The 27324-nt window shown below is 40.0% G+C and overlaps 1 protein-coding gene across 10 annotated transcripts in view; it reads left to right on the top strand.

The window, feature by feature from the left end:
- The first annotated feature begins 13894 nt into the window (after window positions 1-13894).
- BLTP1 (bridge-like lipid transfer protein family member 1) overlaps window positions 13895-27324 on the top strand; it is a 237137-nt gene continuing 223707 nt past the window's right edge. For 9 of the 10 annotated variants that reach the window (XM_064285385.1, XM_064285382.1, XM_064285392.1 and 6 more), the window contains exons 1-2: window positions 13896-14059; window positions 15528-15594. The gene's annotated coding sequence lies outside the window, so the exon portion shown is untranslated. Of the gene's footprint in view, window positions 14060-15527; window positions 15595-27324 lie in introns of all 10 variants that reach the window. The other variant, XM_064285391.1, reaches the window with a different exon arrangement.

Below are 27324 nucleotides of genomic sequence, written 5' to 3'. Positions count from 1 at the left end.
CACCAGGCGTTAAGGAAAAACAGACTTTGAAATAATATTCATATTGTGACCTAAGAACTGAGATGTGGTGACAGATGATTAATGATAGAAAGACTGTAGCTGCAAAGACAATTGGAAGAGTTTATTAGAGAAATAAGATGCTGTTACTTTGACTAACACATATGCCAAGAGTTGACTTGTTCAATGTTAAGTGATGAGGGAAAAATTCTAACCTCCAGCCTTTTTTGGAACACACAGAAGATGGAATGATAATATAAATTTTTCTTAAACCTTATATTAAAAAAAAAGACAAAATAAATGAACAAGATAATAAAATACAAAGGGAAGCAAGAGTTTTAAAATAAGTACAAAATAAAATAAATTATGTGTTGAAGGGTAGAAGAGTGAAAACGCAAAGAGACTAGTTTCAGAAAAAAATCATATTTGCAAGTGTAAATTCATCTTGTGTTTGGAAGGAGAAAGCGTAAATTGATGTGAGAGCTTGAAAAAAAAGATGGTTATATTTCATTAAAATTACATATTTTACTTTAAAGTAGGCAATACATGGAAACATTACAAAATTCAGATGTTATAAAAGGGTATACAGTAAAAGGCAAATCTTTCTCCGACCCTGGGCCAGGACTCCCATTTATTTCTCCTATCCAATGACAGTCACTGTTATCAGTTCCTTCAACATTTGTCCATATATATCTTATGACTAAAAACAACATATATATGTGTATATATATATTATATGCACATGTGTACATGCATAAATTATTTTACACTATGTACCATTGTGTATGCTGAGCAAATAATCTGAGAAGTTGGACTATATGAAGACAAACGGGGCATCAGGATTGGAGGAAGACTCATTAATAACCTGAAATACGCAGATGACACAGTCTTGCTTGCTGAAAGTGAAGAGGACTTGAAGCACTTACTGATGAAGATCAAAGACCACAGCTTTCAATATAGATTACACCTCAACATAAAGAAAACAAAAATCCTCACAACGGGACCGATAAGCAACTTTATGATAAATGGAGAAAAGATTGAGGTTGTTAAGGATTTCATTTTACTTGGATTTACAATCAACACCCATGGAAGCAGCATTCAAGAAATCAAAAGATGCATTGCATTGGGCAAATCTGCTGCAAAGGACTTCTTTAAAGTGTTGAAAAGCAAAGATGTCACCTCGAAGAATAAGGTGCGCTTGCCTCAAGCCATGGTATTTTCAGTCGCATCATACTCCTGAGAAAGCTGGACAATGAATAAGGAAGACCAAAGAAGAACTGACGCCTTTGAATTGTGGTGTTGGCAAAGAATATTGAATATACCACGGAATGCCAAAAGAATGAACAAATCTGTCTTGGAAGAAGTAGAACCAGAATGCCCTTTAGAAGCAAGGACGTCAAGACTGTGTCTTACACATTTGGCTATGTTGTCAGGAGGGATCAGTCCCTGGAGAAGGACATCATGCTTGGTAAAGTACAGGGTTAGCAGAAAAGAAGAAGACCCTCAATGGACTCGATTGATACAGTGGCTGCAACAATGGGCCCAAGCATAATAATCACTGTAAGGATAGCACAGGACAAGGCAGTGTTTTGTTCTCTGGTACACAGGGTCACTATGAGTCGGAACCAACTCAACTGCACCTAACAACAATGACAACACATACCATTGACCAAAATATTATTTTTTGTACAATTTAATTTTTTAATATAATTTTTTTTGTGCTTTAAGTGAAAGTTTACAAATCAAGTCAGTCTCTCACACAAAAACCCATATACACCTTGCTACACACTCTCAATTATTCTCCTCCTAATGAGACAGCCCGTTCTCTCCCTCCACTCTCTCTTTTTGTGTCCATTTAGCCAGCTTCTAACCACCTCCACCCTCTCATCTCCCCTCCAGGCAGGAGATGCCAACATAGTCTCAAGTGCCCACCTGATCCAAGAAGTTCACTCCTCACCAGCATCCCTCTCCAACCCATTGTCCAGTCCAATCCATGTCTGAAGAGTTGGCTTCGGAATGGTTCCTGTCCTGGGCCAAAAGAAGGTCTGGAGGCCATGACCACCAGCGTCCTTCTAGTCTCAGTCAGACCATTAAGTCTGGTCTTATGAGAATTTGGGGTCTGCATGCTCTCCTGCTCCCTCAGGGGTTCTCTTTTGTATTCCCTGTCAGGGCAGTCATCAGTTGTAGCTGGCAAAATCTAGTTCTTCTGGTCTCAGGATGATGTAGCCTCTGGTTCACGTGGCCCTTTCTGTCTCTTGGGCTCATAATTGCCTTGTGCCCTTGGTGTTCTTCATTCTCCTTTGATCCAGGTGGGTCGAGACCAATTGATGCATCTTAGATGGCTGCTTGCTAGTGTTTAAGACCCCAGACGCCACTCTTCAAAGTGGGATGCAGAATGTTTTCTTAATAGATTTTGTTCTACCAATTAACTTAGATGTCCCCTGAAACCATGGTCCCCAGACCCCTGCCCTTGCTATGCTGGCCTTCAAAGCATTCAGTTTATTCAGGAAACTGCTTTTGGTTTAGTCCAGTTGTGGTCTTACACAATATTTGTCCTTTTGCAACTGACTAATTTCACTCGGCATAATGCCTTCCAGGTTCCTCCACATTATGAAATGTTTCACGGATTCCTCACTGTTCTTTATCGATGTGTAGTATTCCATTGTGTGAATATACCATAATTTATTTATCCATTCATCTGTTGATGGGCACCTTGGTTGCTTCCATCTTTTTGCTATCGTAAACAGTGCTGCAATGAACATGCGTGTGCATATACCTGTTCGTGTAAAAAAGGCTCTTATTTCTCTAGGATATATTCCAAGAAGTGGGATTGCTGGATCATATGGTAGTTCTACTTCTAGCCTTTTAAGGAAATGCCAAATTGATTTCCAAAGTAGTTGCACCATTTTACATTCCCACCAGCAGTGTAGAAGTGTTTCAATCTCTCCAAAGCCTCTCCAACATTATTTTGTGTTTTTTGGATTAATGCCAGCCTTGTTGGAGTGAAATGAAATCTCATTTGTTGGAGTGAGATGAAATCTCATTGTAGTTTCGATCTGCATTTCTCTAATGGCTAATGATCCCGAACATTTCCTCACATATCTGTTAGCTACCTGAACGTCTTCTTTAGTGAAGTGTCTATTCATATCTTTTGCCCGTTTTTTAATTGGGTTATTTGTCTTTTTGCAGTTGAGTTTTGCAGTATCATGTAGATTTTAGAGATAAGGTACTGATCAGCAATGTCATAGCTAAAAACTTTTGCCCAGTCTGTAGGTAGTCTTTTTACTCTTTTGGTGAAGTCTCTGGATGAGCATAAGTGTTTGATTTTTAGGAGCTCCCAGTTATCTAGTTTTTCTTCTACATTCTTTATAATGTTTTGTATACTGTTTCCGCCATATATTAGGGCTCCTAACATTGTCCCTATTTTTACTTCCATGATTTTTATCGTTTTAGATTTTATATTTAGGTGTTTGATCCATTTTGAGTTAGTTTTTGTGCATGGAGTGAGGTGTGGGTCTTGTTTCATTTTTTTTTTTTTTTTTTGCAGATGGCACTGGGTTTTTGGATATCCAGTTATGCCAGCACCATTTGTTAAAAAGACTGTCTTTTCCCCATTTAACTGTTTTGGGGTCTTTGTCAAATATCAACTGCTCATATGTGGGTGGATTTATCTCTGGATTCTCAATTCTGTTCCATTGGTCCACATAGCTGTTGTTGTACCAGTACCAGGCTGTTTTGGCTACTGTGGCGGTATGATAGGTTCTAAAATCAGGTAAAGTAAGGCCTCTGACTTTGCTCTTCTTTTTCAGTAATGCCTTATTTATCCAGGGCCTCTTTCCCTTCCATACGAAGTTGGTGATTTGTTTCTCCATCTCATTAAAGAATGTCATTGGGATTTGGATCGGAATTACATTAAGTGTATGGATCGGTTTTGGTAGAATAAACATTTTTATAATGTTAAGTCTTCCTATCCACGAGCAAGGTATATTCTTCGACTTATGTAAGTCTCTTTTGGTTTCTTCCAGAAAGTGTACTGTAGTTTTCTCCGCATAAGTCTTTTACATCTCTGGTAAGATTTATTCCTAAGTATTTTATCTTCTTGGGGGCTATTGTAAATGGCATTGATTTGGTGATTTCCTCTTTGATGTTCTTTCTGTTGGTGTAGAAGAATACAACTGATTTTTGTATGTTTATTTTGTATCCCGATACTCTGCTGAACTCTTCTATTAGTGTCAGTAGTTTTTCTGGAGGATTCCTTAGGGTTTTCTGTGTATAAGATCATGTCATCTGCAAATAGAGATACTTTTACTTCTTCCTTGCCAATCTGGATGCCCTTTATTTCTTTATCTAGCCTAATTGCTCTGGCTAGGACTTCTAGCACAATATTGAAGAAGAATCGTGATAAAGGACATCTTTGTCTGGTTCCCGATCTCAATGGGAATGTTTTCAGGCTCTCTCCATTTAGGGTGATGTTGGCTTTTGGCTTTGTATAAATGCCCCTTATTATGTTGAGGAATTTTCCTTCTATTCCTATTTTGCTGAGAGACTGAGTGTTGAACTTTGTCAAATGCCTTTTCTGCATCGATTGATAAAATCATGTGATCCTTGTCTTTTGTTTTATTTATGTGGTGGATTACATTAATTGTTTTTCTAATGTTGAACCATCCCTGCATACCTGGTATGAATCCCACTTGGTCATGGTGAATTATTCTTTTGATACGTTGTTGAATTCTTAAGGCTAGAATTTTTTTGAGGATTTTTGTATCTACATTCATGAGGCATACAGGTCTATAATTTTCTTTTCTTGTTGTGTCTTTACCTGGTTTTGGTATCAGGGATATGGTGGCTTCATAGAAAGAGTTTGGTAGTATTCTGTCCTTTTCTATGCTCTGAAATACCTTTAGTAGTAGTGGTGTTAACTCTTCTCTGAAAGCTTGGTAGAAGTCTGCAGTGAAGCCATCCGGACCAGGGCTTTTTTTTGTTGGGAGTTTTTTTATTTCGTTTTCAATCTCGTCTTTTGCTATGGGTCTATTTAGTTGTTCTACCTCTGTTTGTGTTAGTTTAGGTAGGTAGTGTGCTTCTAGGAATTCGTCCATTTCTTATAGGTTTTCAAATTTTTTAGAGTACATTTTTTTATAGTAATCTGATATGATTCTTTTAATTTCAGTTGGGTCTGTTGCCCATCCTATTTCTTTTTTTATTTCTTATGTGGGTTATTTGCTTCCTCTCCTGCTTTTCTTTTGTCAGTTTGGCCAATGGTTTATGAATTTTGTTGAGTTTTTCAAAAAACCAGCATTTGGTCTTGTTAATTCTTTCAGTTGTTTCTCTGTTTTCTATTTCATTTAGTTCAGCTCTAATTTTTCTTATTTGTTTTCTTCTGGTTCCTGTAGGTTTCGTTTGTGGCTCTCTTTCTATTTGTTCAAGTTGTAGGGATAATGCCTTGATTTTGGCCCTTTCTTCTTTTTGGATGTGTGCATTTATTGATATAAATTCGCCTCTGAGCACGGCTTTTGCTGTGTCCCAAAGGTTCTGATAAGAAGTGTTTTCATTCTCATTGGATTCTCCGAATTTCTTTATTCCATCCTTAATGTCTTCTATAATCCAGTCTTTTTGGAGCAGGGTATTGTTTAGTTTCCAAGTGTTTGATTTCTTTTCCCTGCTTTTCCTGTTATTGATTTCTACTTTTATGGCCTTATGGTCAGAGAAGATGCTTTGTAATATTTCAACGTTTTGGACTGCTTTATGACCTAATATGTGGTCTATTCTAGAGAATGTTCCATGTGCACTAGAAAAGAAAGTATACTTGGTTGCTGTTGGGTGGAATGTTCTGTATATGTCTACAAGGTCAGGTTGGTTGATTGTGCCCTTTAGATCTTCCGTGTCTTTATTGAGCTTCTTTCTGGCTATCTTGTCCTTCACCAAAAGTGGCGTGTTGAAGTCTCCTACTGTTATTGTGGAGCTGTCTATCTCACTTTTCAATGCTGATAGAGTTTGTTTTATGTATCTTGCAGCCCTGTCATTGGATGCATAAATATTTAACATGGTTATATCTTCTTGGTGTATTGTCCCTTTAATCATTATATAGTGTCCTTCCTTATCCTTTATGATGGATTTAGCTTTAAAGTCTATTTTGTCAGAAATTAATATTGCCATTCCTGGTCTTTTTTGATTGTTGTTTGCTTGATGTTATTTTTTTCCATCCTTTGAGTTTTAGTTTGTTTGTTTCTCTAAGTCTAAGGTGTGTGTCTTGTAGGTAGCATATAGACGGATCTTGTTTTTTAATCCATTCTGCCATTCTCTGTCTCTTTATTGGTGCATTTAGTCCATTTACATTCAGGGTAATTATGGATAGGTTTGAATTAATGCTCCCATTTCGATGTCTTTTTTTGTGTGTTGTTGACAGTTTCTTTTTCTCACTTTACGTGCTGAGTAGATTTTCTTTATATATTGTCCTTTCCTCATATTTGTTGTTGATTTTATTTCTGCCGAGTCTGTATTTTTCCCTTGTATTTTATTTTGATGAGTAGGGTAGTTTGTCTCCTTTGTGGTTATCTTATTATTTACCCCTATTTTTCTAAATTTAAAACTAACTTTTCTTTCTTTGTATCGCCGTATCTTCCTCTCCATGTGGAAGGTGTATGATTACATTTCTTAGTCCCTCTTTATTATTTTAATGTTGTCTTCTTTTGTATAATAACATTGCTGTTACCATTTTGGGTTTTTTTTTTTTATAATCTTGCTTGTTTTTTTGGATTTCACTGCCTGGGTTGACTTCTGGTTGCTCTGCCCAGTGTTCTAGTCATGGGTTGATACCTGATATTATTGATTTTCTAACCAAAGAACTCCCTTTAGTATTTCTTGTGGTTTTGGTTTGGTTTTTATGAATTTCATAAACTTGTGTTTATCTGGAAATGTCTTAACTTCGCCTTCATATTTAAGAGACAGTTTTGATGGATATATGTTGCCTCTGAGCCATATATAAGTTATTGTATTTAATTTATGCTTGCTTACTGTGTCATAGCTGCTTGCTTTGTTTTGTTTTGGTATACCCGTATGGGTTGCTTGAGTGAGCTAGCTTGATTATTTTCACCTTTGGAGCTCTGGTGTCCTGTCCCTAGCTGGCTAGAGCTGTTATCAGGTATTATCAGTCTAGGAGTCCATTCAGTTTTCTTCTATAAATTCAGCTCAGGTTTCCAGGTAGCTAATATCAAGTGTGTGGTATAGGCTCTGTCCTACAGTCTTAGAGGGGCAGGGGTGATTGGCGTATATACCAGTATCTGATTGAAGCAGGGGGTCATGCTCTAAACAAGGCAGGGGGTTGAGAACCGACCCCTGAGTGTCTATGAGGAAAACGCGTCTCTGTTCCCTAGAGCGTGCTGGTGGTGGGTTCTGCAGAGGGACCATGGGCACCCAAAGTTTTTGGTTTTAAGGACTGGGAGGTACCAGTCACCTTTGGACCCTGTCGCGGATGGCTGGGTGACCTGATTGGAGCTACCAGTCCTTAGGTCCCTGATGTGGGTAGGTGAGGACCTTGTTTAATAGGCAAACCAATGTCAAACCTCAAACAGCCACCTCTCCACTGCACAGCTGAAATGGTTGGAGTTTGCCAACAAGGGCCTATTCTCCTGAAATAGGCCCACACAGGTCCATGCAGAAGGGAAAGGTGCTCAAGGGCCATGGATGGTTTATGCCTGGACAGGAGCTGCTTCTGTCCTGAGCTCCCCCAGGTACTGGAGCTAACAAATTATCTTTTTCCCCCAGTTGCAAATTTTTTCCTTCCCCAAGGCTGGGAGGATGGCTCCAGGTGCTCACCAGGGTCTAACTCAGGCCCAGGGATTCAGCCACTGAAGCCGGCTTGGGGGTGTGGGGGGTGCGGTAAAATATACGCAAGTACTTAGCTTTTGCAGAGAGCGCCATTCTCCTCAGGTTCCAGAGGTGTGAGCAGGCTGTGTAGCTAGCTACTTCTCCCTGAGGAAACTGTGGCCAAACGCTAGCACCAGCCCGCTACCACCACCACCGCCTCTCTGGGAATGGTGTCTGAGGGCTCCCCGCAATTAAGGTCCAGTAACTTTTCTCCACTCCTGAACTGCCTCTTCCTCCCCCTACCCCTCATTTCGGTGTCTAAGCTTGCCTTTGATGCTCAGGGCTCCCAGCTTGTCACAAATAGATTTGTTTTACTTGTTTTTTTCAGTCTTTGTTGTAAAGAGGGCTTGATGGAAGTGTTTGTCTATTCAGCCATCTTGGCTCCGCCTCTACAATTTAATTTTTTGACCACTATGTTTTTATAGTTATTTTGTTGGTTTTGGCCTATAGGTAATTATTTTTCATACATACACATGTGTTTTTCCCTTTTCACCTTATTTATAATGTACCTTGTAGATCATCTCATATCAGCGTATTTAGCTGTATCACATCCTTTTTCACTGTTTCATAATTTTTTAATTAGCCCTCTGAAAGTGGTTATTTTTAGGTTATGACAATCTTTTATGAACAATGTGGCATTCTGGTCGTGTGTGAAGATATCTGTATGATTCATTTCTAAAAGTGGAATTGCTGAGTCAAAATACATGGGCATTTAAAATTAAAAAAAAAAGATACTACTGTATTGCACTCCACCTAGGCTAAATCCATTCATGCACCTACCAGCAAACTGTGAGGGTACATGTTTCCCAAAGTCCTCTCCAACACACAGTTATCAAACTTTCTGAGCTTTGTTAATCAAAAAGGTTTTAACTGGCCTTTCTCTTCCTTAAGAAAGAAGACTATTTTTTCTAATCTTTTATACCCCATTGTATTTTCTTTTCTGTGAACTGTACGCTCATATCTTTGGCTCATTATGTTGTTGGTTTTGCTTATTGATTTTTAGGGCACTGTATGTTATGTTAACGAGCCATGGTGGCACAGTGGTTAATGTGCTCTGTTGCTAACTGAAAAGTCAGTGTTTCAATTCCACCAGCTACTCTGTTGGATGAAATATGTGGCAGTCTGCTTCCGTGAAGAATTATAGCCTTGGAAACCCTACGGGGCAGTTATACTCTACCCCATAGGGTCGTTATGAGTGTGACGGCTATGGGTCTATGTTATTTTAAAGCTCAAATCATAAATATGGAATGTGCTTTTTCCAGTGTATTAAAAGATGTATAAAACTTCTTTTTTAAAAATAGATGCTCAGTTCCTCTGTTTTACCAGCTCTAAGATGGGGAATTGTGGTTTTCCTAAAGTATATTTTGCTGTTTTGTGCACCTTAAACAACTACCATTTATTTCTTCTCTCATTGGTGGCTCCTGGGACACTCGTGCATGATAAAAAAAAGCTTCAATTGCTTGCCTAGGGGTAAGTGTCTTGGGTAGGGGTAAGTGAAATGAAAGAAATCATTTTAGCTGGCAGGTGTATTGGGAAATTATATAGGAATCACTTGTTTTGTTTTTTATTTAGTTTATATGGACTTATTGATGTTATTGGTTTTTGGGTATACATGAGAGGGAACTGACTAGAAATTCAGTATCTTGGTATCATAAAGGAAACCCTGGTGGCGTAGTGGTTAAGTGCTACAGCTGCTAACGAAGAGGTCTGCAGTTCGAATCCACCAGGCGCTCCTTGGAAACTCTGTGGTGCGGTTCTACTCTGCCTATGGGGTTGCTATGAGTCGGAATCGACTTGATGGCAGTGGGTTTGGTTTTTGGTGTCATAAAAGGTGCATAACGATTTGAGGAATACGTGAAGATTTTAAGTGATTATTAAATGATAGTTAATTTATTGTTAAATTACTTAATTTTAGTTTAAAAAACCTAGTTCTTGAATTTAGCATTAAAACTATCTTTAATATATTGAACTTGGTGGCACTGTTCCTTTATGCATTAAAACTACAACAATATGCTGCCTTAACATCTTTGTTTTTAATATCATCTTTACTGTGGTTTTGGTTTTACGCTATTGTTCTGTAGCAGTACTACAATTATTTTGAGAAATAATTTTCTTTACTTGGTGGTAGTATGGAATAGTGAAAAGTAATGTGTGTTAGAGTCAGACTTGCTGGACTTCAAGTTCTGCTTCCACTTTCCAGCTTACGTGACCACGCCATGCGACTTAACTTCTTTAGGTTTGTTTCCTCACCTTAAAGTGGTATTTACATTATGGGTTTGTTGTGAAACTTAAATGAAGTACTACACATAAGGCACTTAGCCAAGTGCCTAGCTTTTAGTATGTATTTAATAAATCCCTACTGTTAGTATTTATAGCACTTACGTAGAACATTTTATTCAACACCAGTGTAAAGTATTTTATGGTGAAAATATCTCTCTAAATAGAATGAAACTGGGTTTAGTTAGTTTGGTGGCTACTTGTGTGTGGATGATTTTGAAATCAACCCCTCTTTAAAGATTTTTAATTGTCTTTGGGTTTTTTACTTAAAAGTGAGATATCCTCCAGAATGAGGTGAAGAGTATGACCATGACGACCTGCTTTATTCTGATTCAGAGGCTACCTTTTGATATGAGCCTATGGGTGGAAAATGAGAGGACCAAGGGGGAAAGATAAAGAAGAAAAGAGATGAACTTTACCTTTTCACCTCGGGTCCACCTTGGAAGGCCTAAAGAAAGAAGAGACAAAGAAAATTTAATCTCTATAAAAAAATCATCAGCCCATGCAAATACCTGTACACAGATGTTAACAGTAGCTTCATTTGTAATAGTCCCAACCTGGAACAACCAAAGTATCCCTTAACAGGTGAAGGGCTAAACAAACGATGGTACATTCATAGCAGAGAATACTACTCAGAAGTAAAAAGGAAAGAACTATTTATACATGCAACAACTTGGGTGGATCTCAAGGGCATTATGCTGAGTGAAAAAGCTAATCTCAAAACGTCACATACTGTATGATTTCATTCATACAACATTCTTGAAGTGAAAAAAAATTATAGAAATAGAAGACAGATTAGTGGTTGTCAGGGGTTAGAGATGGTAGGGCTAGGCGAGTGCGTGTGACTATAGAGGGGGAGCATGAGGGAGATCTCTGGTGATAGCATAATTCTGTATCTTGATTATGATGATGATTACATGAATCTATACAGGTGATAAAATGACACAGAGCCACATGCACACATTGTACCAAAGACAAACTCCTGTTTTTTTATATTGTAGTGTAATTATGTAAGATGTGATCGTTGGGGGAAACTGGATGAAGGGTGTATGTGATCTCTCTGTACTAGCTTTGCAACTTCCCTTGAATCTATAATTATTTCAAAATAAAATATATATTTTTAAACATAAAGAAAATCATTAAAGGGCTTTCATTGTTAGAGAACACTTGCTGAATTCCCTGGAGGCAGTTGCTTTGGTGCCCTTACTTTAGTGGCAGTGACATGGTGTCAGTGAAAGTAGTAAAGACTGGAGAGGGGAGTAAGCCTTGCAGTGCAAAGTTAGTGAGGCAAATGAATGTCAGAGAGCTTAATGACTTTCAGGATGTTAAAGGCCTTTAAAATAAAAAGTCTCTTAAAAGTAGTAATGCATTCTTCTGATGCCTAATTCATATCAGTAGTTACAAGGCTACTCTTGGTCACAGAGAAGGAAAGGAAGGAAGTACAGACAGCTGTCTCCAGATTCCTACAGTCTTCTCACGTGGTAAGATGAAAACCACAGTGAATTTCACCACCCTCTCCTCTCTCCACTCTAAACTCTTTCCCTTAGCTCCAGGCCAACTTAGTTCCAGTTTAGTTTTTGCTTTAGGGAGCCTGAACCACATCTAAGTCATTTCTAGTCAAGAGAACCAGTATAGGGCAATTTTTCTCTTAGGCAAATGTGGTAGTTTGGCTGTAGAAGACTTGAATCCTTGTGGAAATCCTGGAGCCTTGTTAGGGAACAAAGATTTAGAATGACTAGACTTTGAAAAAGACTATTGAAATTGATTTCCTTGGGCTGGTAGAGAAATGAACTCTAAAGAGTTAAATAGGGGAGGTAGGAGTATTGTGGTGGCAGGTGGAATTAATTAAGTAGGTGTATGCTTTTCTCTTCCTGCCTATCCAGTCAGTTCATAAACCTTTCTGCCTGGCCTCCAGTTCCTTACATGAAAAAAAAGTTAATTGTTACCCCAATACTTAAGCTTTTCTGGCTTTATCTTAAATTTGGTTTTATAGTTTTGGTTGCTTTTGAGATAACAGTGGGACTTCTATGTGGAAATGTTAAGAGATGTGATACTTCAGCTCAGGAAAGAAGTCAGATCTAGAGATTTAGACATTTAGAACTTGAGAGACATCTGTAATTACAGAGCCACTCTTGGTCACAGGGATGGAAGGGAAGGAAGTGGAGACAGAAACCTCCAGGTTCCCATGGTCCACTCACATGGTCAGATGAAGACCACAGTGAATTTCATCAGTATTCACTTCACACACTGTAATGCTTAAGAGTATGAACCTTGGCGCTACACTGCTTGGGTTCAAACCCTGGTTCTCCAGTTGGCAAGTTATTTAATCTCTTTTCAATTTATAAAATGGGGATAATACGAATACCTACCTCATAGGGTTTTAAGAGGATTAAATCAGCCAATAAAGTGATTAAAACCAGTGCCTACTGTTGTTAGCTGCCTTCAGGTCAACCCCCCTACTCATGACAACCCCAAGCATAACAGAATGAAACGCTGCCTGGTACTGCACCATCCATATGATTAGTTGTGGGCTCCATCCACAGTTGTGATCCATAGGGTTTTCATTGGCTGATTTTCACAAGTAGTAGACTGCCAGGCTGCCTTAATCTGGAATCTCCACTGAAACCTGCTGGGTATCATAGCAAATCATAGCAATAAGCAAGGCTTCATGGCAAAAGAGTAATGGTTTGTGCACGAGGTCCATTGGCTGGGAATCAAACCCCAGTCTCCCACAGGAAAGGTGAGAATTACTACTACTGAACAAATAGTGCCTCTTTTATGCTAAACATCAAGGGTTTGCTATTGCTAGTATATTACTATTCTGCGCTTCTAGTTGCCTCATGTGCATACCTCACATTTCTCCACTCAATCTAAAGCTTCCAAAGAGCTAAGACTGTTTTCTACTTTTCTCTTTCTAATATCAAACCAAAAACCTAAACCCATTCCTGTAGAGTTGATTCTGACTAACAACCACCGTACAGGACAGAGCAGAACTGCCCCATAGGGTTTCCAAAGCTGTAAATCTTTACGGAAGCAGACTGCCATATCTTTCTCTGCGGAGCAGCTGGTGGGTTCGAACTGCTGACCTTTTGGTTAGCAGCCAAGCACTAAAGCACAGCGCCACCAGGGCTCCTTCTTCCTAATACAGTTTGTACACAACAGGTGCACAAATTAAATGTTTGTGGTAAGCCTCTGACCCCAGGAAGCTGTTAGTCTTGGTTCACTCGCTAATAATATTAAGAACCTCTTTTTTTTAAAAATGGAGATCAAACTACTTTTCTTTTATATCGTAATAATAGACTTGGGCTTAGAAACTCAGGGTAGCAGCATTTCACACCATCAAGCTACCAGTGTAGATAAGAGCATAAAACATTTGTCTCTATTTCGTGCCCACCTATCTCACGTCATAGCTCCCGTCTGATTCCTCTTTTTTTGCTTAGTCTCCTTTTCCTACGTGGTCTCAGCAGTCTTCTGGCCTCATCAAGGCCAGGATAACTAGAACCCTGAGTTTCAAATTCGCCCCAGACCTTCGCCTGACCGCCCAGGCTCCGCCCACGAAGGGCGTGAAAGAGGAAAAGGGCGGGGCGACACCGACCCCTGGGCGGGGCTCGGGCAGCGCGCCTCGAGGCGCCCGCGCCGCTGACGTGTGACGTCACTGGTTCACGCAGCCGCAGTGTCGCCCAGCCCACGCTTCGAGGCCCTCCTCCCCTTTTTCCCCGCCCCCTTCGGTGTCAGTGGCTACGGCCCGGGGCCGGACGTGGGGCTGCGGGCCGGGCGGCTGGGCTTGAGGGTGTTAGGCGCAGGCACTGCTCCGCAGGCCGCGTCCGACTCGGCGCTACTGCTGCCGCCGCCGCCGCCCAGGGCCCTCTGCTTTCCCTGGAGAGAGGCCAGAGCGGTTCCGGGCCTCCCGGCGCTCGCTCAGGTGAGAAGAGGACGGGCAGGGCTGGCCAGGGTCGGGTGGGAAGCGCTTTTTCCAGCGTCTCTTGAGATCAGCTGGGTCGTAGTCCGGGAGGTGGCTGCCTGCTGCGGAGGCGACTCTTCTCGTATTCCTTTCCCATCATTACCTGCAGCACAGGGGACCTGTAGAGTGGGTGTCGGTGGCCAGTGGGAAGGCCGGAAGGGCCATGACAGGCGGATAGTTGGAAGCTTGCATGCAGGAGCGGCCCCTGGGATGGTGATCAGGCGGGTGGGCGGTGCCCCACTTGCGGGTGTGTGGACTTCGCGGCCAGGACAGTAGGTGCACAAGCTCGGGCTTCATCCTTGCCAGCAGCATCTCGCCGCAGTCGACCTGCTAGTGCTTAACATAGTGTCGGTTGACCCAGGGCGGTGGGCTTTAGAATCCCCGTCTCCTCCCCTGGCGTGATGTGTGTTGCATTCTGAATTGGTGTTTGCTGAGTCCACACTGTGGAAGAATACAATGGATCTTTTGGTCAAAGGAAGGTGAAGGGAAGTTGATTTTCCTTCTGGAGAGTGTTAGTTGTCTTTCCCCCTCTCTCCTGGGCTTTATTTTTAATAATAGAAAGTTAGGGACCTTTGTTATGAGGCAGCAGTTCTTGTAAATTTCCTCTGTAAGGAAATCATGAGTTTTGTAACTGTCTAGGCGTTAAGTTCCAACCGGTTTCATGTTGCTGCTTTCACAGTGTGCATAACAATGAAGCTGATTTATTCTAAGAGGACAAACAAAGCATAAAAATAGATGAATTAACTAGAATGTTTTATCTAACTGCTGAATAGTACGTGCTTTATGGACATATATTGTTTACTCATCATAACAATCCTGTCATGAAAGGTCTATTTTCCCCGTTTTTTAGATGAAGGAGCTAAGGCCTGTAGCCCTGAAGTCACTTGTCCAAAGTCAAATTCAGAGCTGTGATTCAAACCGGCTAACCTGACTCCAGTTCCCTCTTTCTTAATCAGTGTGCTAGACCACCTCTAAGTATCTTAAGAGTTTACAAGGTGATTTTCATAAACATTTCTTTCAGTGGCAAGTGTGCCAGGTGCTAGGAATAGAAAAGAATTGAGGCACTGTGTGTGCCAGCAAGGACCCAACAGTTTGAGAGAACAACTTTCCCAAAGCCACACTTGGAGTATGTTATAAAGCTAGGATTTGATTTCCTGAACTTTCTGACTTCCAAACCCATGTTCCTTCCGTGAATATGGTGGTTCTGAAACCTTTGGAAGGCTGTAGCTTGGAAGTTGTGGTCTTATTCTAGGTTTAGGAGTATTTCTTGCTTGGAAATGTTAAAGAAGCAAATGTGATATCAGGCAGACGTAAAAGAGTTTCTGCGTGTGTGTATGTGTGTGAAGTCAAGTCATTTAATCCGAAATGGGGACACTGTTGATAAATCCAGAATACCTTGTGTAATTTGTTAAAATGCTGTTCTTTTCAGATTTAAGATGACACACTATAGAAGGGCCTTCTGAAGATAAGGAGAAGGAAAAACACAACATCGGAGGGTAAATATTTACTTGAGTAATTATTTTTTAGTAAGCTTTTAAAAAATCTAATTTCTAGTCAGAGTTTAGATAGAGGAAATCTAACTTTCTGCTTCAATTGTAGTTTAATCTGCTCATATGATCAGGGAAATGGGGGTGGGGTGGTGGTGTATAATGTGACCTGCAGATCATTTTACCTGACTTTTGAACTGCTGATATCTGACTGACAATTTAATCACATGCACAGCTCGTATATTGGCAAGAGAAAGCTAAGGGAAGCCTTGGCTTGATTACCTATCAGTTATCCGTGTTCTTTGCCTCTGTTGCTTGCTTATTAATCTGCTCATGCTTTTGAGGAGTTTTAAAAAGAAATGAAGAAAATGAATTGACTTTCTGTTGTTCTTCATAGAATACTGCATAGGGTTTCTAGCATATTTTTTATTATGAGTTCTACGGAGAATAGTAGAAAACATGGTTAAACGTGATTGAAAAACAGTTTCATTCATTCCATAAATATTTATTGAGTGCCATATGTTAGGCATTATTCCAGGCTTCTAGTAATAAAGTAGTGGTCATTCATGGCCTTGGAGAGTACTAGAGTAATGAATATTTTTTTCTAGGAGATAACATTTTTATGAATTCATACATTTCCTTGGTTTTATATGCAAGGGTGTTTTGGTTTATATGAAAGACTAGGCGATGAGCACTAACTACATAGTTGATGTTCATATTTATAATAAATCTTTCATATTTTAGGTAACACAGCAGACTAAGGTATAGTGGCAAACTAGGACTTTTATTGATTTCGTTTTAGCAGACAGCTTTTTCATGTTAAGGATAGTGACAGAATTTCAAAATTTCATGGGAGGTTAGGAAAATTTGAGAACATTGTGGGGGAACTTATATATGATAAATAGAAGTGACACGGTTGAATAGGCAACAGTCTGAATCATGAGTTGGAGAGGTGAGCTCAGAGCATGGTGGTCAGTTAGAGGCTATTGTAATAATCTAGGTGGGAAATGAAAACTAGGAGTAAAGCTGCGCAAATGGGAATCGAGAGATGGGGATGGATTAAGTAGATGTGAATGAGATAGAATGAATAGAATTTAGTGGGTTTGAGGGAAAGTGGAGTCAGGATGATTTTAGCTGCTAACCAAAGGGTTGACAGTTCAAATCCACCAGGCACTCCTTGGAAACCTTATGGGACAGTTCTACTCTGTCTATAGGGTCACTATGAGTTGGAATTGACTTGATGGCAACGGGTTTGATTGTTTTGGTTTATCATGTTCATGCCCATAATTAATGTTTAATAAATAGTCATGGAACGAAAGAAATGAACTCTCTGATCTCTGGCTTGGGGAATTGACTGAATTCTGGAGCCATTTCCTGGGGTAGGGAGTATAGGAAGAGAAATAGATTGGGAACATGGTTGAAAGGAGATGAATTTAGTTTGGGGCTATGTTTGAGGCATTTGTGACTTCCAGCAAATGTCATTAGGCAGTTGTGTTTATGGATCTAAATTAAGGAAGACCCAGCTTGTGATGTAAATTTTGGAGTCATAATTTATAGGTGATTATTAAAAGCAATGGGAATGAATGAGATTACCCAGGGAGAAAATTTAGAGTGATAATAGAGGAGAAATGAGGATGGGAAACAATAATATTTAAGAGTTAGATATAGAGGAAAACACAACTCAAAGGAGATGAAGGAGTAACCAGGGAAGTAGGAGAAAACTAAGAGAGTGACAGAAGTCAGTGGAAGACCCAAGTTTAGAGGAAAGGAATAAGTATTAGGCATCCTTGAGCAGTCAAGTAAAATGAGGACAACAAAAGTACCCATTGGTTGTGTCCATTAAGAAAACTTTGTTGACCTGAGCAAGAGCAGTTATACAAGTGGAACCAGTTCACAGTTGGTAAGAAATAAGAAAGTTGAAACAGCTAATGGCATTTACTCTTTCCGAAAGTTTCATAAATGGGACAAAGACGGGATAGGGAGAGATGTAAGTTTTAGAGAGGGTTTTGTTTTTTAAAGGTATAGAGATATATTTGCGATGTTTGTTTGCCAGTAGAGAGAAAATTTGAAGATATAGGAATGAAGGTACATAATTGGCGAAGCAGGGTCACTCACCAAGCTGGACAGGATAGAATATAAGGGCACAGGTCAAAGATACTTTAGATTGACTTCTACTGGGACTGGAAGGAAGGAGATGGTGATAATTATGGGTGCAGAGAGACTTATAGAAGGCAGACTGGAGTTTCTCTATAAAGTCCATGCAAGAGACTCCCCCTTATGATTGTTGTTGTTAATTGCTGTCAATTCCGACTCATGGAGTAGAGAGAGGAAATGGTTCACTTGTGACTGGTAGCCATTTTTGGTGTGACATTGTTGAGCTCTGATCTTTTGGCTAGTGAAAGAAGAGTAGAGTGAGGGTAGCTTAGCTTAAGACGACAGGTATGAACCATCAGGGTAGAGATACTTTGGAGATAATTCACAAAATTACCTTTCTCATACCTTGTATTAGTTATCTAGTGCTGAGTAACAAATTACCCTAACTTAGTGGCTTAAGACGACAAATATCTCAGAGTTTCTGTGGGTCAGGAATTTGGAAGTGACTAAACTGAGTGCTTCTGGCTCAGGATGTCTCGTGTGGTTGCAGCCAAGAAGTTCACTGGGACTGCATTCAACTGAGGGCCTGATTGGGACTGGAAGATTTGTTTCCATGACAGCCCACTCATTTGTCTGTTGGCTAGAAGTCTCAGTTTCTCACCACATGGACCTCTCTGTAGGGCTTCTCAAGTGTCCTCACAAGGAAGCTAGCTTCTCTTGGAGCAAAGGATCCAAGAGAGAGAACAGGCTGCGTTGCTGTTTTTGATCTAGTCACACATCTTTCCTTCTGCCATATTCATTAAAACTGAATCACAAAGTCCAGCCCATACTCAGAAGGAGGATTAAACTACCTCTTTTTTTTGAATGGGGGTTTATAAAGGATTTTAAAACTACCTTGTATCTTCTATCAGTTATCAGTTTCTTTGGTAGTAAATGAAGTCTGTAAAAATATGCTGATAGCCTTTGTAAATAGGAAGTAAAATAGAATTGCAGAAATCTGTGGGAAGGTGGTTCAGTCAGGCTTGGCTTATTTTGCAATTTGACTTCTGTTGCTCCTGATCATGCTCCACAGCTTGATGTGTTACCCCTTCCGGAAATTAAAAAAAATAGGGATTGCTGATCTTTCATTTAGTGGAAGATCCCTGTTATGGATTGAATTGTCACCCCCCAAAATATGTGTCAATTTGGTTAGGCCATGGTTCCCGATATTGTGTGGTTGTCCTCCATTTTGTGATTGTAATTTCATGTTAAAGAGGATTAGGGTGGGATGTAACACCCTTGCTCAGGTCACATCCCTGATCCAACCTAAAGGGAGTTTCCCTGGGGTGTGGCCTGCACCACCTTTTATCTTACATGTAAGACATAGAAGGAAAGGAGAGGAAGCAGAGAGTTGGGGACCTCAAACCACCAAGAAAGCAGTGCCGGGAGCAGAGTATGTCCTTTGGACCCAGGGTTCCTGTGTGGAGAAGCTCCTTGTCCAGGGGAAGAGTGATGAAAGGACCTTCCTCCAGAGCCAACAGAGAGAGAAAGCCTTCCCCTGGAACTGATGCCCTGAATTTGGACTTCTAGCCTACTAGACTGTGAGAAAAAAAATTCTTTTTGTAGAAGCCATCCACTTGTTATATTTCTGTTATAGCAGCACGAGATGACTAAGATAATCCCTTTAGGAGGAAAAAAAAATGCTATATTGGGAAAAATATGAATTTTTTTATACCAAAATATGAATTTTGATAACATGTTGTTGTTAGATGCTGTTGAGTAGGTTCTGACTCATAGTGACCCCATATACAACAGAACGAAACACTGCCTGTCCTGTGCCGTCCTCACAGTCATTGCTATGTTTGAGCCCATTGTTGTAGCCAGTTTGTCAGTTGATCTTGTTGAGGATCTTCCTCTTTTTCACTGACCCTCTGTTTTACCAAGCATGATGTCCTTCTCCAATGATTGATCCCTCCTGATAACACATCCAAAGTACGTGAGATGAAGTCTCGCCATCCTCACTTCTAAGGAGCATTCTGGCTGTACTTCTTCCAAGACAGATTTGTTTGTTCTCCTGGCAATCCATGGTATAGTCAATATTCTTCACCAATAGCATAATTCAAACACATCGGTTCTTCTTCAGACTTCCTTATTCATTGACTAGCTTTCACATGCCTGTGAGGTGATTGAAAATACAATGGCTTGGATCAGGCTCACTTTAGTCCTCAAAGTCATGTCTTTGCTTTGACAACATATTAACTCCCCAAACCAGAATTTTAGAGCTGTGAGGAAGGAACTTGCTTTTCATAGAAAAGAAAGTAAGAACTATAAGATATAATTACTGACTGGTTCTGTCAACATAAATGATATGAGAGGCAATTTAACACAGACTCTGGAGCCTGAATCTAGGTTGAAATCCCAGATCTGCCATGTCTTAGCTGTTTGTGCTTAATTTCTCACTGCCATGGTTTTCTTATCTCTAAAACGGGGAATTATCTGTGATGACAAGATGTGTAAAAACATGTAGTGTCCAGAACAGTGCTGGCACACAGCAGCAGTGAACAAATGTCAGCCATTTTTATGGTAGCTACTATATATTATTGTTTTAGTGGTGATTTAATACTATGGGAGCAAATTTTCATAGAGTCAGATAGCATTGACCAAAATGTTTATAGTCTAAACTATAGACTACTGAGTTTATTGTGCTTTGTCACTTTTTATGTAAGTATGAATATCCATTTAAAATACTGCATCAAGTATCACTGGTATCATATCTGTTTAAAACACTATATCAGATATCACCGGTAATATTATTCAGGTTGTATCCCCATTAAAGTCTCTGAAGTAGGCTTTTTTAGTTGTAGCAATATTTTCAGTTCATAGCTATTGGCTATTAAATGGATCTGTTGGGTTCTCTGTATAACAACATACTAATAACTATTTTCTCTGAAATTGATATCATGAGGGTATTGGTAAACACACATGACTAATTTCCTTCTCCTTTTCTCCTGAGTCCCCAAACTATTTTGTTGGGTAGGTAGTTTGAGTATTTACTGGGTAGGGTCTTCTGACTAGAATGGCTTGAGGTGGGAAGATATGAGAGTAGCTTAAAAGCCAGATAGGAAGATAGAAACAGTTTTATTACACGAAAACTTTAGAATTTTACTTTGCTGGCTTTTTACAGCTATGCCTTCTTGAGTATTTTTAATAAAAAATGGAAAGGATATATTGCGTTCTTGATTAAAGAAACAGTATGTTCACCGACCAGTATAAAAGTAAAAAGAAAATTCTACAACAGATCAGCTTATGGGGATTAGAAGTGGGAGTACTACCTTTCACTTATGGTAATTTCTGCTGATTTCTTTATAGTGCTGATAATATTAAGAGATATGCTGAAGGTAGTAGTTAGTCCTGGTGGATATTGTTGTTGTAGTTATGTGCAACTGAATTGATGCTAACTCACAGAGACCCTATATGACAGAGTAGAACTGCCCCATAGTGTTTCCTAGTCTGTAATCTTTACAGAAGGAGCCCTGGTGCTGCAGGGGTTAAAGTGCTCGACTGCTGCCTTGAACCCATCAGCCACTCCATAGGAGGAAGATGTGGCAGTCTGCTTCGGTAAAGATTTACAGCCTTCGGAACCCCATAGGGCAGCTCTACTCTGCCCTTTAGGGTTGCCATGAGTCAGAATTGGGTTTGGATTTTTGTTTTTGAACTCTTTGTGGGAGCAGATCTCCAGGTCTTTTCTCCTGCAGAGCTGCTGGTAGGTTCAAACCACAGACCTTTTGGTCAGCAGCCTAGTGCTTAACCATTGCTCCACTAGGGCCCCTTTAATGGACATTCCAAAACCCAAAAAACCAAACCCGTTGCTGTTGAGTTGATTCTGACTCAGTGATCCTAGAGAATGGTGTCGGACTGCCCCATAGGCTTTCCAAGGAGCAGCTGGTGGAGTCAAACTGCTAGTGTTTTGGTTAGCAGCCGAGCTATTAACCACTGTACCACCAGGGCTTCTTGGTGGACATTAGAGGTGCGTAATGTGAGTTCGAATTGATTCTACGGCACACAACAATGTTTAAAAAAGAAGCCCTGGTGGCTCAATGATTAAGCGTTCGGCTATTAACCAGAAGGTTGGAGGCTCGAACCCACCCAGAGGTTTTGTGGAAAAAGACACGACAACTTGCTTCTGTAACGATCACAGCCTAGAAAACCATATTGGTAGTTCTACTCTGTCACATGGGTCCTATGACTCCAAATTGAAACGATGGCACCCAACAACAACAATGCTAACAACAGTGTTTAAAAATTATGATTTCTCCCAGATTTGAAAAGATTGAATTTAGCTGTCTTTATTCTGTTGGGGAGGCTTGATGGTGTAGTGGTTAAGAGCTCAGGCTGCTAACTAAAAGGCTCACAGTTCAAATCCACCAGCTGCTCCTTGAAAACCCTGTGGGGCAGTTCAGCTCTGTCCTATAAGGTCGCGATAAGTCAGAATTGATTCGATGGCAGTGAGTTTGGTTTTTTACCCTTTTAGGAACCCTAGTGGCTCAGTGGTTAAAGTGCTCAGCTGCTAACCAAGAGGTTGGCAGTTTGAAACCCAGCAGCCGCTCCGCAGGAGAAAGATGTGGCAGTCTGCTTCTGTAAAGATTTACCCCTTTGGGCGCCCTCTGAGGGTCGCTATGAATCAGAATAGACTTGACGGGAGTGACTTCCAGTTTACCCGTTTAGTAGATAATGTTCTCTACAGATTTTTAAGAGATTGTTTTTCCAATAAGTATTTAGGTGAACTAGCACGTATTTCTGGTTATATAAGCGACGTTTGCTGAAGTGCAGCATTTTTGTTGGATGATAGAACTTATTAGATGTTTGAAAATTTTTCTGTAATCTAATATGAAGAACTATTTTTTGTAGCATAGAAAATGATATTAAAAAGTACTTTACATTATTTAGTTCCCTGAGACATAGTACTCGAATCGTCAGTTGCCGTGTCTGAATATTCTTTCTGCAGTGGTTGCCTGATGGCTCGTGTACTTTGGTATTGGATTTGCTTCTAAGAATCATGCTCACTGATTATTTGTGGAACTGTGTTATTAGTATTAACTTTATACTTTCTTGATTGCTATTTATGTCAACTAATTTTGTGTTATTAATCCTGATATATATGTATGTGTGTATACACACACACACACACACACTCACACACGTATTGTCTTATGTATTATTTAAGGTGGAGCCCTCATGGCATAGTGGTTAAGTGTTCACCTGCTAACCAAAGGATCAGCAGTTCAGATCCACCATCTGCTCTTGGAAACCCTACGGGCAGTACTGCTCTGTCCTGTAGGGTTGCTATGGGTCGGAATCGTCTTGACGCCAATGGATTTTTATTATATACGGAATAAGACACATTTTAATCATTGTTTAGTGCTCATTTTAATTTGCTTTTTAGCTTTCACTTTTTTTTAGTGAACTGATTTTTTTAAAACAATAATGGTGGCTGAGCTATCAGTGCTGTAATGTACTTCTTGTCAAACACTAAGAGTTTTGTGTTCGTTCTGTGTTTTTAAAGCTCTCGGCATTTCATCAAGAAAGGGATGGCCATTTTACAACTAGGTAACAGAGGCTCAAGGAGATTCAGTAACTTGCTCTAGCTGACTCATAGCTAAAGAAAGGACAGAACAAGCTTTCCATTTCTGATCTGTCTCTAAAGCCTTTCTATATCCAGGATACTAGACTATTTCTGTTATTTGATTGTTATTCTACAATTCTTTTGGGCTTTAGAGTTAGTTAACAGGTGCAGTTGTGTTTGTTGCATGTAGAATCCTGGGACCTAATCTGTTTGACCTAAAAAGATAATTGTTTTGTTTGCTTAAATCAATAGAATAGGAAATTATATAATATTACTCTATGTATGCAGAGCTGATCCTGGCCAAAACTATAAAGCAGCCTGTGTTGCCTACTATCTCCTTTATAAGGTTTTTTCCCATCTTCAGGAATCTCAGACCTTTTGTGATATTCCTAGGTCCCTCTTCTTAATGAGAAAAGTAGTCTAATGAATTAATTTACACAAATAACCTGTAAAGAAGCCCAGGTGGCACATCGGCTGCTAATCAAAAGGTCGTTGGTTTGAACCTACCAGCAGCTGCACAGGAGAAAAGACCTGGGGATCTTTTCCCATAAAGATTACAGCCTAGGAAACCCTATAACCAAAAAAATGAATCTGTTGGCGTCAAGTCAGTTCCAACTCGTAGATTCTGTAGGACAGAGTAGAATGGCCCCATAAGGTTTCCAAGGAGCGGCTGGTGGATTCGAACTGCTGACCTTTTGATTAGCAGCCAAGCTCTTAACCACTTTGCCACCAGGGTTCCAGGAAACCCTATGGGGCAGTTCTCTTCTGTCCTGTAGGGTCACTTTGAGTCAGAATTAACTCAATGGCACACAACAACAACAATCCAAAAAATCCATTGCTGTTGAGTCAATTTCAACTCATAGTGACCCTATAAAATAGAGTAGAACTGCCCCATGGGGTTCCCAAGGCTGTAAATGTTTATGCAAGCAGACTGCCGTATCTTTGTCTCCAGCAGAGTGGCTAGTCGGTTTGAACCGTCAACCTTTCGGTTCCGTGCCAAGTGCTTTAACCACCATGCCACCAGATCTCCATCACAACAACAATAAAAAACCAAAAATTAAACCTGTTGCCATTGAGTTGATTCCGACTCAGAGAGAGACTCTTCATAGGACAGAGTAGAATTGCTCCATGGGGTTTCCAAGGCTGTGGAAACCCTGGTGGCATAGTGGTTAAGAGCTATGGCTGCTAACCAAAAGGTCAGCAATTTGAATCCACCAGGTGCTCCTTGGAAACCCTATGGGGCAGTTCCTCTCTCTCCTATAGGGTCGCTATGAGTCGAAATCAACTCGATGGCAGCAGGTTTGGTTTTTTGGTATCAGTCTTTATGGAAGCAGACTGCCACATCGTTCTTCTGTGGAGTGGCTGGTGGGTTTGAACTGCTGATCTTTCAGTTAGTAACCAAATGCCTTAACTACTGTGCCACCAGGGCTCCTTCCCAACAATAATAACATGTAATAGTTAATGGTAGCTAAATCGACTTGACGGATTATTGAAATGGAGCCCTGGTGGCGCAGTGGTTAAGAGCTTGGCTGCTAAGCAAAAGGTTGACAGTTTGAATCCACCAGCCACTGCGTGGAAACCGTATGGGACAGTTCTACTCTGTCCTGTAGGGTTGCTGTGAGTCAGAATCGACTCGACAACAATGGGTTATTATTGAAATGCCCTACAATAATCTTTGCATTTTAAAAGAGAATATTTGAAGATCGGCTGTATGTACAGAGACCAACATTCGTTGATGGTTACCAGGGGTGGGCAGGGGAAGGAAGATTCATTCTATAGACACTAGTCAGTTTTTATTTATGGTAATGGAAAAGGTAGCACTGAACATGGGAGAAGTGTTCACAGCTTAACCAAGATAACTGATACCATTAGGTTGTACACACACACACACACACACAAAGGTGTTTAGGTAAATGCTATGGTATATGTCAATTTTGCAACAACAACCCAAATACATATGTGTGTGTTTATATGTGTGTATAAGTGAATACATATGTATGTATGTATGGGTACGTACATACATATAATAAAACAAGCGTCACAGAAACTAATACTTCTTAGATATCACCAGCCACCTCATGGGATCAGTTTTTTTTTTTTTATTTGAAGACTTAGGGTCATAGTCTCAAGGGACAACTTCGTCAGTTGGCATAACCTAATTCATAAAGTTTATGTTCTACATCCTAATCCAGTGAGTAGCACCTGGGGTGTTAAAAACTTGCAAGAGGCCATATAAGATACAGCTATTGGTCTCTACTCTTCTGGAGTAAAAGAGAAAGAAGGAAATCCAAGACTCAGAGAAGGAACCAGTCTACAGCACTGATTATCTAAATGAACCATGGCTGCCTCTGCCTTGAGACCAGTAAGAACTAGCTGGTGCCTGGCTGCCACTACTGAACATTGTGATCAGGACCACAATAGATGGACCCTGATAGAAAGGGAGAAAAACGTGGAACAGAGCTTCAAATTTTCAAAAACTCCAGACTTACTGGACCCACTGAGATAGGGGGAATCCCTGATACTATTACCCTGAGATACTCTTTAAGACTTGAACTGAAACTATCTCTTCAAATCACCTTTTAGCTAAATAGCAGGTTAGCTGGTAATGAATATCACCTTTGAGTACTGTGCACTTGTAAAAAACCATCTATATGAGACCAAACGATCAACAAATGCTCTAAAACAGGTAAGAAGACTGGGGAACTCTGAGACTAGGCTAATGGTAATGAAACAACTGTAATGAGAGTAATGAGAGTGTTGATACAATGTGAAGAATGTAACCAATATCACTGAACAATATGTGTAGAAATTGTTGAGTAAGAAAACCTGTTTTACTGTGTATACTTCCACCAAAAATACAATAAAATATTTAAAAAAAAGAATATTAGTTAATTCTCTATTTCACTCATTAGACCTTGTGGTTTTTCTCATGGAGTAAGATTTTTTAGGCAGAGAAATTAAAAATACTAAACCTGTTGCTATTGAGTCGATTCCGACTCACAGTAACCCTGTAGGACAGAGAAGAACTGCCCCATAGGGTTTCCAAGGAGCAGCTGGTGGATTTGAACTGCTAACCTCTTGGTTAGCAGCCTGAGCTCTTAACCACTGCACCACCAAAGTTTGTTTAGGTAGAGAGTGTCCTTCAGATTACTATTAAAAAAACAAACCTGTTGCCTTCCAGTCAATTCTGACTCATAGTGACCCGACTGGACAGAATAGAACTGCCCCGTACAGTTTCTTCTGGGTTTGGGTACAGTTTCCAAGGAGTGCCTGGTGGATTTGAACTGCTGACCTTTTGGTCAGCAGCCCTAGCTCTTAACCACCACACCACCAGGGTTTCCTCACATCACTATATGATCAATAAATAACGCTAACCTTTTTATACATCTCAGGATTATCTCAAATGTACAAAGTTTGCATATTTCTTTCATGTGAAATGTTCAGTTGCAGTAGGCATTTTTGTATTTTGTATCCTTTATTTGCGTAGCATTATAGAGTTGGAAGGAGTTGTAAAATTACTTGTTTTAGGCCACCTACTTTTAGATTGGGTAAATTCTTAGGCTACCTTTGTCATTTTAGAAAGAGTTCAAATGAATTAAATACTGCTTAAAACTTCATTTTGGATAAAAATGTTATGATCTGATCTCTGTTATATCCTAAGGTATATACGCCTATGGGGTGTCATTATGCTGTAGGAGAGAAGCAATATGTCTAGGAAGATCCTTTGTAGTGGTATAGTGAAATTGTGAGGGCTGGAACTCAACAGGACTGCCTTGTTTATTCTAGATCTCGCAAGTTTTCCACCTTTGGTGGGGTGCACTTACCACTTTTCTGTCACTTGTTTAGTGGAAAATATTTGAGTTTTTCTTCTCTGACAGGATTTCACCTTACACAGATTCCAACTTTTGCAGGCTTTACTATACTTACGTGAGATCTTTGAGTTTTTTACTTGTTTCTAAGGAAGAGATAAGTGAAATTTGGAATTCTACAACGGTGGCTCACGATAATTTGTTATGCATGTGCAGAAACCCTAAATGTGGCCA

The sequence above is a fragment of the Loxodonta africana genome, chromosome 5 (genome assembly GCF_030014295.1).
Source record: "Loxodonta africana isolate mLoxAfr1 chromosome 5, mLoxAfr1.hap2, whole genome shotgun sequence".
Classification (NCBI taxonomy): domain Eukaryota; kingdom Metazoa; phylum Chordata; class Mammalia; order Proboscidea; family Elephantidae; genus Loxodonta; species Loxodonta africana.
Note: the sequence above shows the minus strand (reverse complement) of the source record. Positions and strands in the feature narration are given on the sequence as shown.